This window comes from Octodon degus, unplaced genomic scaffold (assembly GCF_000260255.1).
Source record: "Octodon degus isolate 3935 unplaced genomic scaffold, OctDeg1.0 scaffold00075, whole genome shotgun sequence".
In the NCBI taxonomy this organism is placed as follows: Eukaryota; Metazoa; Chordata; class Mammalia; order Rodentia; family Octodontidae; genus Octodon; species Octodon degus.
This window is the reverse complement of record NW_004524651.1, coordinates 3,922,009-3,936,371: the sequence shown is the minus strand read 5'-3', so window position 1 is coordinate 3,936,371 and position 14,363 is coordinate 3,922,009. Positions and strand designations below refer to the sequence as shown.

General features: G+C 49.4%; 1 pseudogene; it reads left to right on the top strand.

The window, feature by feature from the left end:
- Positions 1-9,865: 9,865 nt before the first annotated feature.
- Positions 9,866-10,262, top strand: LOC111817954 (annotated as a pseudogene).
- Positions 10,263-14,363: the final 4,101 nt, after the last annotated feature.

Genomic DNA, 14,363 nt, shown 5'->3' with positions numbered 1-14,363 from the left:
CAGCTGTAATATCAGTATTCTGGGAGGCTGAGGCAGGAGAACAGGAAGTTCAAACCACCTAGACTTTGCTTAATTTTTTTTTTTTTTTTTTTTTTTTTTAAATTAAAAGGGACTGGAGAAGTAGCACACGCATGCAGCCTAGTTGGAAACCCAAAGCTACAGGCTAAATGCCTTTTAGTGTCGCCTCGGGCTCCGTGGGGAGAGGAGAACAGGGCAGCAATTTACAGGATACGCGGTTCTGAGGCCTTGAAGATCTGCCAGCCGCGCTGCAGAAGGGAGGAATGGGTGGAAGATGCCATGGAGGGTGGTGGAGAGAAGGAATTTCAGCCAAAGGGCATGAAAACAGGCACAGAGCTGGCAACGGGCTAAGTGGGCCAGGAACTCTGCGTTCGGGGATGCGGGGCTGGGTTCTATGCAGGCCGAGACAGAGGAGGTGCAGCTGAGGCTGAAAGCTGTCCCGCTCAGCTCACATCCGACTCCGTCTGTGAGCCAAGGCGTTGTGCTTCACTGGCTCTCAGCTGTGAACTTTCAGGTTGAGTAACACAGCGCCGTGTGTCCCTACAGGCTGGAAGCATAGGTGCACAGCTCTAATCCCAGCACTCAGGGGGCCAAGGGGGGAAGGAGGCAGAAGATTAGGGCCTGGCTAGTCCTCCCAGCAAGTGGGCATGACCTGCCAATCACGGATATCCGCCACTCCTGTGCAGAAAAAGTTCCAACCCCTGCATCTGGGACCAATCAGAAGGTGCTATCTTCAATTCTTTGTTTGTTTGTTTGTTTGTTTAGACAGAGTCTCACTATGTAGTTCAGGCTGGTCTTGAGTTCACTATGTGACCCAGGCTGGCCTGGAGCTCTCCCTAGTGCTGGGATCACAGGCATATGCCACCATACCTAGCTCTTCAATTCTGTTGTGAAATCAAGCAAGTTTTTGATAGGACAGACTAGATATGATGTCAGCCTGAGGGGTGGAAGACACAAGAGAGGGGCAGTTGGAAGTGGTGGCACACTCTCATAATCCTTCCACTTGGGGGACTGAGGCAGGAGGATCGGGTAAGTTCAAGGCCAGCCTGACACTATTTGAGACCGTGTCTCAAAACGAACACCTGCTGTCTTAAGGAAACAAGCACAGTGGACTGGATACAGGAGAGGAGGCCTCAGGAGGCAGGAGTGGGTTTCGGAGTATAGGGCTGAGTCTAGAAGCCATGAAGGGGCAGCTGTGGGGCCGAGTGGGGAACTGAGGACTAAGGAGTCCTAGGTGAGGCAGGATGCTGCGCCTGGCTGCCTTTAACTCCCAGGTGATGGAATCAGAGGACAGCTGCGCCCTCTGCCATCAGAGCTCCCTGCCTGCACAGACAGGAAGGCTTGATCACAGCCGCCAGCCAGCCCGCGGGCCAGACCACCCTGCGGCTCAAGGACCAGATGGGACTCAGGATGACCCAAGCAGGATGTGAAAAATATCTACAGCCAGCGATGTTACGCACACCTGCAGTCCCAGCTCTCTGGGAGGCTGGGACAGGAGGATCACACCGGAGCCCAGCCTGGGCAACTCAGTGGCTGAAGTAGACACTGCCTCAAAATAAAAAGAAAAAAGGTCTGCGGATGCAGTGCAAAGGGCCTGTGTTCAGGACCCAAAACCAAGCAAACAAGACCTGGTGAGGTGGCCTGCCTGATCGGCTGGGGAGAAGAAAGAAGAGCACAATCAAAAGCCTGTGCGTTCACAAACATAAACACACTGACTATAACCGAACTGCCTCCACTGGATGTATGCCCAGCCTCCGCACTCCAGGAGACCCCAGCCGGGCACTGTCTCATCCGGCGCTGGCGCTGTCTCCAGGCAGACGGTGTCAGGGCCGCAGATTGAGGGCTCCATCTCACCAGACTGTCGCCTACTTCAGACACCAATGGAAAGCCTGTCTGTGGCCTGTGCTACTGGCAAGCTGTAAACCTAGGTCCCATGCCACCATTCTTAGTTGGATTTCTTTCTTTCTTTCTTTTTTTTGTATTTAGTACAGGGCGTACAGGGTCTCACTCTGTAGATTGGACTCATAGTGATCCTCCTGTTTACAGCCTCCCAAGCACTGGGATTACAGGTGTGTGCCACCACACCCAGTCTCACTCACTGGCTCAGCATGCCCTGGGGCGGGACCCAGTGTGGCAGGCCCTGGGATTGAACCCTGGGCCCCTGAGCCTGCTTGCAGGCACTTTAATCTGCTGAGATATTTGGCCAGCCTGGATTAATTTTTTAGAGCAGCTTGCAGAATTTAGAGAAATTCTTAACTCACGTGTTGCAATCTATTATAAAGAATATCACTGAAGGTGCTGGTGAGATGGCTCAGTGGTCTAAAGTACCTACTTAGAACAAGCTTAGCAAAACACAGGGACCACGCTTCAATCCCCCAGCACCACATGCCAGCCAGCCCCGCTCCCTGGTAGGCTGAGCTGGCCACACACACACACACACACACACACACAAATAAATAAATAAATAAATAAAATTTTAAAAATAAAAAAAATTTAAAAAAAAAGAATATCACCGAAGTGAGGCACAGTGGTGCACACCTGGAATCCCAGCACTCAGGAGGCTGAGGCAGGAGGAGTGCTGTGACTTTGCGGCCAGCCTGGGCTACATGGGCAGTTGACAACCACTCTGAGACCCTGTCTCAACCCCACACAAAACGTACAAATGAACAGCTAAATGGAACGTGTGGATAGGGTGGGGTGCGTGTGCATAGGATGACCTGACCTTCCTGACCCCCTCCTGCTTAGCTGTCGAGGTCCCCTCAAGCCCAGTTTCCTGTGTTGTTGTTTTTATGGGAAACTTCAACACATCAGCATGATTGATTAGATTCCCGGCTGCTGGGGACAGCACAGCCTTCTCACCCACTCCCATGTGAAGCTGTCTAGGGGCCATCAACCATCTTGTTAGCATACAAAAGATTGGCTTATCTGGAGAGTGTAAGGATCTGCCAGGAAACAGATGAAGACCAGAGACTTGTCTCAGATGGCCAGTGCAAGGCAAATCAGACCGAGGCATCCAGAACCCGGAAGCAGAACAGCTCCTCCCTTCACTCTGAGCCCGAGACGAAGAGTCTGATCACAGAATGGTCCTTCGGAAGAGAGACAGGCAAGTCCCCTTCCAGAGCAAGAATTCATTCCAGGTGGAATTAAATGAATGGAGTAATCTTTAATACCCCCCCAACATCAAGGGCCTTTATATTGAGCTACATCTCAGCTCTTTTTAAATTTATCTTGAGATGGTTTTGCCGAGTTACCTAGTTGCCCAGGCTGAGCTCAAAGGTGGGCCCTCCTGCCTCAGCCTCCCAGAGTACTGGAGTACAGGCCTGTGCCACCACACCAAACCACAATCTTTCATAGCTACAAAAAATGAGGTATTAGAAACAGAAACAAAAAATAGGTGAATATAAAAATAAAGAAAATTATGAGCCTTTAAAGTGAAAAGATTATTTGCCAGACTTTGAAAAGTCAGTAGAAGAGATAAGCTCTAGCTGGGCGAAGTAAACAGATGATAGAAAGGGGGTCATCACAGAGAATCCAATGCAGAGAGAGAAAGCTATACATGCGGCACACAAAAGTGCCGGAGACACCCAGCCAGAGGGGCTCCCACAGGCCCCAGAGGAAGACATTCCAAGGCTGGGTGTGAGGCGCATACCTGGGTCCCAGAGCTCCCTCCACAGGCTGAGGCGGGAGGACTGCTCCCAGGCGGAGGCAGCCTGGGCTACGTAGTCACAGGCCCTGTCTCAAAAAGGTAAAACCAACCAACCAATCAAACAATAGCACCAAAGAAGTAAACTAGGAAACAAAACAATATAAAAATATAGAGATGGGCAATGTTGACTTTTTTTTTTTTTGGTCTTTTTAAGACAGGGTCTGCCTATGCAACTTGGGCTGGCCTTGAGTTCACTTTGTAGCCCAGACTGGTCTCAAACTTCCAAGGATCCTCCTGCCTCAGCCTCCCAAGTGCTGGGATTATGGGCATGTGCTACCACAGCTGGCAATGCTATTCCTTTGAAATGCCAAAATTCTAGCTGAGGTCAAATCGTATGAACCTCAGGCCAGCAGATTTGAAAAAAATGTGATGAAAAAGAAGTATCTGGTCATGGCTGGAGCAGACCTGACAGCAGAACCCTCTGAGCAGCGACATCGGGTGGACATGGTGCTACGCAGCTAGCAGCCTCCTTTGTCCCCCAGAGCCAGGGTCTCACTACACAGTCTAGGCTGGACTTGAACTTATGTGGCCCAGGTGATTCTCCTGCCTCAGCCTCCCCACTGTTCACCCCTACACTAGGAGTGCGTTATTTTGAAGGGAGACAGCTGAGGAGGCACCAACAACGAAAGCGAAGAATGAGTAGCCACAGAGTTCACAAGATGATTCTCAAGGCAGGGACGGACACGCCCTATGGCGGCAGTGAGGTTCAGGACGCTGAGCGAACAACACAAGAGCCAATAACTGAACCTGGGCGGGGGCCGGGCCCTCTGACTCTCGGGAGGGACCTTGGTGCAAGCAGGACAGAAAAGAAAAGCCTGAGGTGGGGGCCATGACAGGTGGTGAAGGTGGTGGAGGAAGAGGGCGTGGGGATTGCTAGGCTCTGGCCCCAGTAGAAACTGCTGAATCATTAAGGCAGTCAGGTAATAAGCCCTTAAAAACCCATCTTCTCAAGACCACCTCCCCCCTTCTCCTACTCAGCCCAGGGAGCAGTTTCCTTTCACTCTTCTGAAGACTCAGGGAAGATCCCCCATCAGCCCCTCAGGGATATCCAAACATCCCCTCAAACCCCACCCCCAGCGAAAGGCCGGGAAAGCCTCAGCCTCCCTTTGTTCAAATCTAGGGAGTTCCTTATCTTCCCCAGATTCTCTCCCTGTCCTCAAAGATAGTAACGCCCCTTTCCCTTGTTCCTCCTGCCTATTTCTCTCCTGCCTGAAAAAAAACCACATCAGGGATGACAAAGGGGGGGGGGGGCACCTTCTTTATTCATTTATTTGCAGTGCTGGGGGTGAACCCAGAGCCTTGGCCCTGAGCTATGTATTTTTTTATTTTGAGACAGGGTCTTACTAAGTTGCCCTGGCTGGGCTCAAACTTTTGATCCTCCCACCTCCAGTCTCCTGAATTGCTGGAATTATAGGCCTGCACCACCATGCCCAGCTATAAAAATGAACATCTTATTTATTTATTGTTTAAATTTTTATATATTTAGTGTAAGGTCTACAGGGTCTCACTACACAGACCAGACTCACAGTGATCCTCCTGATTTCGGCCTCCCAAGAGGTGGGATTCTAGGTGCGTGCCACCATGCTGTCTCTGAACAGCTTCTCGAATGAACAGAACAAATAAACCTAGTGGGCAGTGCAAAGATTCACGATGGCACAGACAACAACGAATGACTTCTGGGTGGGATTTTCAGCTCAGTGGCATAGCTCCTGCCTGGGAAGCCTGAGGTCCTGAGTTCTATTCCCAGTACCCCCTGCAAAAAAAAAAAAAAAAAAAGAATACACTTCAAAAAAGAAAAGACAAAAACCAGAAAATAGCAAAAAAAAAACCACGTACCTGTAATCCCAGCACTTGGGAGGCTGAGGTAGAAGGATCATTGCAAGTTCGAGGCCAACGTGGGCTGGAAAGTGAGCACGAGGCCAGCCTGAGCTGCATAACAAGACCCTGTCTCAAAAAGACAAAGAGAAAAACAATGAATGACTCTCAAAATTCAGCAAAAAGTCTATAAAAATGGAATTTCTTCCTTAATAAATTATCTGCATTTCTGATGCTCTTTTAAGTATCTTTTAGGATACTGATATTTTTAGAGGCTAAGAAGTACACTACTCGAGATAAAGAAAATTTTAAGCTCAAAAACATAATGTATTATTTCAATGAAAGATATAAATAACTAAAGTGGAAAGAATTCTTAGGACTTGACTCTGAACAAAAATATAGTGTAAGTCATTTAGAGGCATCAAAAACCCCAGTGAGGGGCCGGGGAGATGGCTCAGTGGAATAAGTGCTTCCCAGGCAACCACAAGGGCCTGAGTTCAATCCCTAGTTCCGCAAAAAACAGAAACAAACAAACAAAACACCTCCAATGAAAACTTCTAATTAATTACGAAAAGTAAAGAATAAAGCAAAATCCTACCAATTCTTCAGATAATGCTGCATAGGAAAAAACTGTAATAGGAGACCTCAGTAATCTTGATGTACTTATTTGGAATTTGGGACAATTTTGACTAAATCTTAGCAAAAGTTTACCTTTTATCATTATTAATCAAATTATAGTATAAACCATATTCATAAAGTTTGTTTTAAAATTACTTTAGAGAAGAAATTATTTTCGAATATCATGTGCACACCATGCTTAGTAACAACTTATATGTAAATTATAAACTGATCGGTTTTTTTCAAGCGCCTAGCACAGCAGAGAAACAGGCAGAAGGAAGAGGGGAAAGGGGCTTTATTTTCTGTGAGGATGAGGAGAGAATTGGTGAAGATAAGAAATTCTCCCGATTTGAAGGAAGGCAGGCTGAGGCTTTCACGGCCTTTTGCCGGGGGTGGAGTCTGAGGGGATGTTTAGATAACCTGAGGAAGCTCACTGGGGGGCTTCCCTGAGGTTTGAAGGGTGAAAGGAAATTGCACCCTGGGCTGATTCGGAGAAGAAGTGGGGAGGTGGTCCTGGGAAGGTGAGCTTTTGTTTCTGAGGGCTTCAGCCATATTAGATGACCACCATAAAGATTCAGCAATTTACAGTAAGGCTGGAACCCATCATAAACATTTTAACCTATCCTGAAAGTCTTTCTCTTTAGAGTCTCTATTTTTGTATTTGCTTGGACTTCAAGTAAAACCATTTCCTTAAAAACATACAGTACCATCATTCAGAATTTAAATTAATTTTGCTAGGCTCAGTGTTATTCAAAGTATTATATATATATAATAATTGCACAAAATTATTTTACCTTTACTTTCCAAAGCAAAATAATATGACAAATCATGATTAAAAAGTTTATCTGGGGCTGGTGAGATGGCTCAGTGGTCTAAAGCACCTACTTAAAACAAGCTTAGCAAAACACAGGGACCGTGGTTCAATCCCCCAGCACCACATGCCAGGCCAGCCAGCCCCGCCCCCTGGTGGGCTGAGCTGGCCACACACACACACACACACACACACAGAAATAAAAAAAAAAAAAATTAAAAGTTTATCTGGGGCCGGGGAGATGGCTCAGTGGAATAAGCGCTTCCCTGGCAAGTGCAAGGGCCTGAGTTCAATCCCCGGTTCCACCAAAAAAAAAAAAAAAAAAAAAATTTATCAGAGGGCTGGGGAGATAGCTCAGTGGTCTAAGTGCCTGCCTGGCAGGCACAAGGCCCCAAGTTGGATCCCCAGTGTCACATGCTATGCAGGTCCTGCCCCCGAGTGTACTGTGCCAGCCCCGATACCAGGTGTGGTGGAATCCGCCTGTAATCCCAGAGCTGCAGAAGCTGAGATAGGAGGATCACTACAAGTCTGAACTGTGTAGTGAGACCTTGTATTAAATAAATTTAAAAAACTTTTTAAAGAAGTTTATCTGAAAACTAGTGTGGTGGCACATGCTTATAATACCAGCCCTTGGGAGGAGGAGGCAGGAGAATTGCTTCGAGTTTGAGGCCAACCTGGGTTATACAGAGAGATTAAGGCCAGTCCGAACTACATAGTGAAATCCTCTCTCAAAAAAATCTAAAAACAAAACAACCCAAACAAGCCTCATGGATTGCCTAACTCTTACTAGAAGCTGAGTAAACTTTGTTTTGTTGTTTTGTTGTTTCACTTTGTTTTGTTGAGACAGGGTCTCACTGTGTAGTTCAGGCCTGCCTTCAACTCACAATACTCTTTCTGCGTCAGCCTCCCAAGTGCTAGGGCTACAGGTGTGCGCCCAACACCTGGCAGTGTGTCCACTTCATGCAACGGCCTTGGGCAGCTGTGGATCTGTATCTCAGGGTGTCCTGATTCTCCCAAACACCAGATGCCCCTTAGCTGGCTTTTAGGACAGGCAGGGAAATCAGAGCTCTCTTTCAAAGATCTTAAATTTGATTACAAACTAACAAAATAGAAACACTGACCACCCTCTTGCTCCCAAATCTGTATGCTCTTAAAATCAGGGAGCTGTTTCCACAAACACTGTTGGCACAGTTCTCGGGCATCATCGCATCTCGGAGTCTGGAGATGCCACACCTGAAGACTGTGGCCTCTGTCAGGCTCCGTGTTCCCCAGCCCAGCCGTGCAGTGGTGAGGACTGCGATGCCAGCGGGGTTATTTCCCTCCAGTGGGGTGAGAACACGAAGTGACCTTGAGCCCAGGCTGTTTAAGCCAGTGTCGTCTGAACCAGGGATTGAACTCAGGTCCTTGCACTTGCCAGGGAAGCGCTTATTCTTACTGAGCCATCTCCCTGGCCCACCAGTGTCCCTTTCAGTGAGCATGCTCAGTTCTGTCTCATTGAAATCTTGATTTTCCAGAGTAGGGTGCTCCCTCTTCAAGTGGTTGAAATGTGACAGAATCCGAGTCACCCTTTTCCTAACATGTTCCTCACATTCTCCTCACCCTGCCAGGCCCGCTTTCTTTTCGATATGTTCAGTCTTTCACTGAATGGTAATTGCTGGAAGCTGCTGTTACAAAGATGAAGACAGGGCAGTGTCTTTCTCTTAGGAGGCTCTGGTTGCTGGGCATGGTGGCGCATGCCTGTCATGCCAGCACCCTGGGAGGCTGAGACAGGAGGATCCCAAGTTCAAGGACAGCTGGGCAATTTATCATGGAAACCCTGTCTCAAGTAAATTAAGAAAACAGCTGGGGATGTAGCTTAGTGCAAAGGCCATGGTTCAATCAAGTACCACAAAAAATAAAAGAAAGCAAATAAATAAAAGCACATTCCAACTGTGATGATTCTCCAAATGTAGGGAGCCTGGAAATCATTTGGGAGCAATAGGAAACAGAACAAAGCCTCTCCCAGAAAGATGCTGCTCCAGAGGCCTGAAGAGAGGTCCAGGCCTCTGCCCTTTATGAAAACATCCCTGGGTCAGGCATGGTGGTGTGCACCTATAATCCCACCACTCAGAAGGCTGAGGCAGGAAGAATGCTGCAAATTTGAGGCCAGCCTAGACAACATAGTGAGATCAAGTTCAGCCCGAAGTACACAGCAAGACTCATCTCCGAAAGCATAAATAAATAAAACACCCCTGGTCAGAAGGGTTTTGGACCCTGTTTCTCAGCCAGCCAGTACAGAGCAAGGGCATTTCTCAAGTCCCTCTGAACCCCGAAGCCCGGTAGGGCCGGCCCGAGGGAGCTTTCTGTGCAGCCTTCATCTTATCCAGGCCTGCTTTTCCTTGCCCACACTGTCTGTGTGCCTCTCTAGACACTGACCACCTGGCCTTTCTCTCTGGACCTGTAGGTCCTTGCTGCAAAGCTTCCTAGGGGGACACTGAGGGAACATGCAGTGTCGTCTAAGTCGTGTAAGTCATGCTTGTCGCACCAGGGGCCCATTTCTACACTTCTCCAGTGCACCCAGGTAAACGTACTGGTGCAATGGAGAAAGGAGTGTGGCTTCAGGGGCAGAAAGCCAGGCACAAAGCATCCCGTGTGGGAAGGTGTGGCTGGAGGCCAGCAGAAGATGTGGGGAAAGGGCTGGGGAGATAGCTCAGTGGAATAAGCACTTGCCTGGCAGGCGAAAGGACCTGAGTTCAATTCCTGGTTCCACCAAAAAAAAAAAAAAAAGAAGATGTGGGAAAGAAGAGAAAGAAGTAGCCAGCGGCCAGGCCACAGGTGAATGTTCTGGAAGTGCAGAGCCTGCAGAGAAGGAGGCATGACAAGACAGGATCGCACCCTTTTCTGATTCCTCGGCTGCCATGGCGCCTGTGAAAAAGCTTGCGGCAAAGAGAAGCAAAAAAAAAAAAAAAAAAAAAGCAGGTCCTGAAGTTCCCCCTTGATCACACACATCCTGTGGAAGATGGAATCATGAATACTGTCCATTTCGAGCAGTTTCTCCAGGCAAGAATCAAGGTGAACGGCAAAGCCGGGAATCTAGGAGGAGGGGTGGTCACCACCGAAAGGAGCAAGAGCAGGATCACCGTGACTTCCGAGGTGCCTTTTTCCAAAAGGTATTTGAAATGTCTCACCAAAAAATATTTGAAGAAGAATAATCTGTGTGACTGGTTGCATGTAGTTGCTAGTAGCAAAGAGAGTTATGAGTTACGTTACTTCCAGATTAACCAGGATGAAGAGGAGGAGGAAGATGAGGATTAAAGCTCCTTTTTCTGGAATATTTTTTATGAGTTCTTTAATAAAACTTGGGAACCAAAATAACAACAAAAACAAAACAAAACAAAAAAAAAAACAATAGGATTGCAAAGCAAAGCAAATGTTTATATATTTTTTTTAAACATTTATTTATTTATTGTGTGTGTGTGTGTGTGTGTGTGTGTGTGTATGGCCAGCTCAGCCCACCAGGGGGCGGGGCTGGCTGGCATGTGGTGCTGGGGGATCGAACTGCAGTCCCTGTGCTTTAGCCAAGCTTGTTCCAAGTAGGTGCTTCAGACCACTGAGCCATCTCGCCAGCCCAAACGTTTATATTTGTAAGAACTTCATTATAGTAAAAGGCACGTTGCTATCAAACCCCTGGAAGTCCTCCCCTGGGTGCAGACACCTCCACCCCTTGGCCCGGCAGTCTTCTGCACCCACTCTAAGTCCTCTGTCTTGAGTGTCTCTGTTGCTGCTCTGGCTGCCCCAAAGCCCCAAATCCATTCAAAACGTTAACTTTTCATGGTCCTTTTGACTTTAGGGGAAGGAGCCAGAAGCCACACAGTGCCAGAGGCAGTGTGGACAGTGGATGAGGACCGTGATGATCTTGCGAGCCTCCCTTTCTGTGGGACAGTGCGGCCCAGGCAGCCGCTGTGGTTTGGGTCATGACCCATGAAGACACAGAGCAGGACTTCCAGAACTGCTTCAGAAAGGGGCAGGAGAGATGGGGTCTGTGTGTTCAAAGCTGGGACAGTATTCTGAGGAGGACTCCTGGCAGTGTGAAATGCATTTTCAAGATGCAAACATGCACTGCATTTTTGGTCATTCACTGTGAGACTCAGCGAGCCGCATCACAATCCTGCTCTTCCCTCCTGCCTATGCCCCAGATCAGTCAGCCCAGAGGTCCAGGTGCCACACTGTGTCCTATGTGCAGACTCTGTGGGCAAGAAGCAGCTGGCTCCTCCTCTCTTGCCATCCTCCTGACTCTGGAGAGAAGGAGCCAAGCTGGTGTGTGCATGTGTGTGTGCATGTGCATGCGTGTGTGTGTGTGTGTGTGTGTGTGTGTGCGTGTATGGGGCTGAAGGGCTCTGCTGTCCCCAGTTGGGCTGCAGGGTCTCTAGGTATGGTGCACTGGGAAGATAGAAGCAGAGCCCAGTGCAGCTGGAGGTAGAGAGAAAGCCAGTGAAGGACAGCTGGGTATTTATTCTATTTATTTATTTATTTATTATTTATTTATTATTTTTATTTTTTGACAGTACCGGGGATTGAACTCAGGCCCTTGCTCTTGCCAGGGAAACATTTATTCTACTGAGCTATCTCCCCAGCCCTTATTTATTTATTTTTGAGATAGAGTCTTGCTGTGTAGTTCTGCCTGACCTTGAACTCACTTTGTAGTCCAGGCTAGTCTCAAACTTGCCGTGATCCCCTGCCTGAGCCTTGAGAGTGCTGGGATTATGGGCGCGCGCCAGCACACCAGACTCCTGGTCATTTTTTTCAATCCTGAACCTCTTCCAGAGCTCTCCATAGGGAAATCTTGGTTGGCTGTAATCTGCATGGGACCATGACCTGCTGTCCCATATCCTGCAAGCGGGGCTCAGAGAAGGTGGTGGTTGAGGCCCTGTGGGACACAGCTCTGGGGCCCAAACCATCTGCACCGAGGGGATGGAGAGGTGTCTGCAGAATGCCTGACTGTTCTTTTTTTTTTTAATATATTTTTTTAAATTTTTATTTATTTATTTGTGTGTGTGTGTGTGTGTGTGGCCAGCTCAGCCCACCAGGGGGCGGGGCTGGCTGGCATGTGGTGCTGGGGGATTGAACCGCGGTCCCTGTGCTTTGCTAAGCTTGCTCCAAGTAGGTGCTCCAGACCACTGAGCCATCTCTCCAGCCCCATGCCCGACTGTTCTTGCAAGAGCTGCCAGAACCTGTCTCTCCGCCAGGGCTGTGGGCAGCTCATCACATGGGCATCCACGTGGGCTTAGGCTTTGCTTGCTCAGCTTTTACCTTTCAATTCTTCTGTTAGAACTTTTTATTGTAACATATATGTAATAAAAACTTGGGCTTTCTTTTTTTTTTTTTTTTCTTTTTTATAGTTCTTTGGAACAAACCCAAGGCCTTTGCACTGAACAACATCCCCAGGCCTCTTTTAACTATTTTTTAAAATTTTGAGACAGGGTCTTGGTAAGTTTTTAAATTGCCCAGGCTGGGCTCATACTTGTGATTCTCCTGCCTTCACCTCCTAGAGTGCAGGGATGAAGGCGTGTAGCCAGCACACCTGGCCATCTGAGCTTGAGTCAGTGCACAGAGCATGCGCGAGGACACTGCCATTGCGCAGCCATCGTCACCTCCATCCCCAGGACTCTTCCAATCCAGCAGAAGCACCCTCTGCAAGGACATGGCCCAGCCTGGCAATCCCCTCTTCCTCTGTCTCACAGAAGCAGAGCCGCCTTTGTCCTGCTGTCTCTGGCTTAGCACTAGTGCAAATAGTGCCATATGAATGTGGACGTGCAGCTATCATTGTGTTTGTTTGTTTGATTTTTGGAGACAAGTTCTCACTATGTCGTTCAGGCAGGAGTTGAACTCATGGTGTAACGCAGGCTGGCCTCCAAGTCACAGTGACTCTCCTGCCTGAAGTCGCATCTCACTGTTTTGGTTTGCATTTCCCTAATGGCCTTTGACTGTGTGATGCAAATCCTTTCCTGTGCTGATTATGGGCACGCATATCTGTTGGCAGATATTTCTTTTCAGGGCACTTGCCAGGCCTGGGATAAAGCTTCATGGCACAAGTGCCTTGCCTGGCAAGCACAGGGTCTTGAGTTCAATTCCAGGTACAAAAAAACAAAACAAAACAAAACAAAAAAAACACCCTTGCTATTTTTGAACTGGAGTGTTTGTTTCTCAATGATGTTGACTGTTCTTTATATATTGTGGGTGGTTTCTGAGCACCCCCTGATCTTAACTCTGAAATGTTACCAACTTTTCTCTTGTGTGACCTGGGCTTTGGGTGTCACATTAAGAATTTATATTTTAAAACGATTGTCAGTGCAAATGTTAACAGCAGTTTCTTCATTTTAAGGCTGGAAAGACTCTTGAACCAAGGTGATGGGCTGGCTCGGTCCTCATGCTGGCTGGTGACACTGCTGTCTGAGGTTCCCTCGAGAAGTCCACTGTCCCTCAAGATCAGCAGTCACCTCCTGAGCGTGGGCCAGGCCTGCACAGGGCCTTCAGGGACTTTGTTCTTCCCACCCGGGCAGCCGCGTGCGGACGTGGGCCGGGTGCCAGTTTCCGTCTTGCTTCTGCAAACGTCCAAGTGTCTTGCTGTGTTCCTGGCACCACCATGGTCGCTGCAGTAGAGAAACCTGTACTTGCAAGGCGCTTTCCCACTAATGAGCGCCCAGAGCCGCTCAAGGGAGAGGGCGGAAGCGGCCAGCGGCTCTTCTATTCCGGCGCATGAGGGGTGTGGGTCGGCTCGGGGGCTGAAGAAGCTAGCCGTGCTGCCCCCCCCCCGCCCCCAGTGCCACTCACCACTAGTTTGTGCCTCAAGGCAATCAGTGGAGTCTGACGTCAAGAGAAGTCGGCTTCTTCAGTAAATAGGGCAGCGCGCGGGGTCGGGAGAGGCGCTCAGCCAGCGCCCTCGCAGCGACTCTTTCCCACCAACGAGGTCACCCGGGCGGGCGAGGGTGGCGATGACTTCTCTTCCAGCCGCGGCGTGGCGGGCAGAGTTTGTTTTCCTGGAAGATCCACGAGTTGCGATCCAGCTCCCGAGTCCTGCCGGGAGCGCACCTCGCGGTCCCTTGGGGACCTTGGTGACCGGGCTGTCCCGACCGCGACCGCGCTCCCCGCTGGCAGCTCGCAGCTCTGGAGCGATCCTCGCAACTCTGACGGTTCTACGCCCGCCGGACTCGAGCGCGGGTGTGCAGGGGACCGCCTGACCCGCCCCCCGTGGCCGCGTGGGTGGCGTGACTTCTGGCAGCCGGCCCCGTCGCGCGCCCCTGGGTTGACCCCGCAACCGCCCAGTATGGGGGGGGCTTTGCTCCAGGCTGGGTTGGGGTTCGGGCCGCTCGAGCCTCGGCAGGAGTAGGCGGGGCGGGGCGGGGCGCGCCCGAGGGG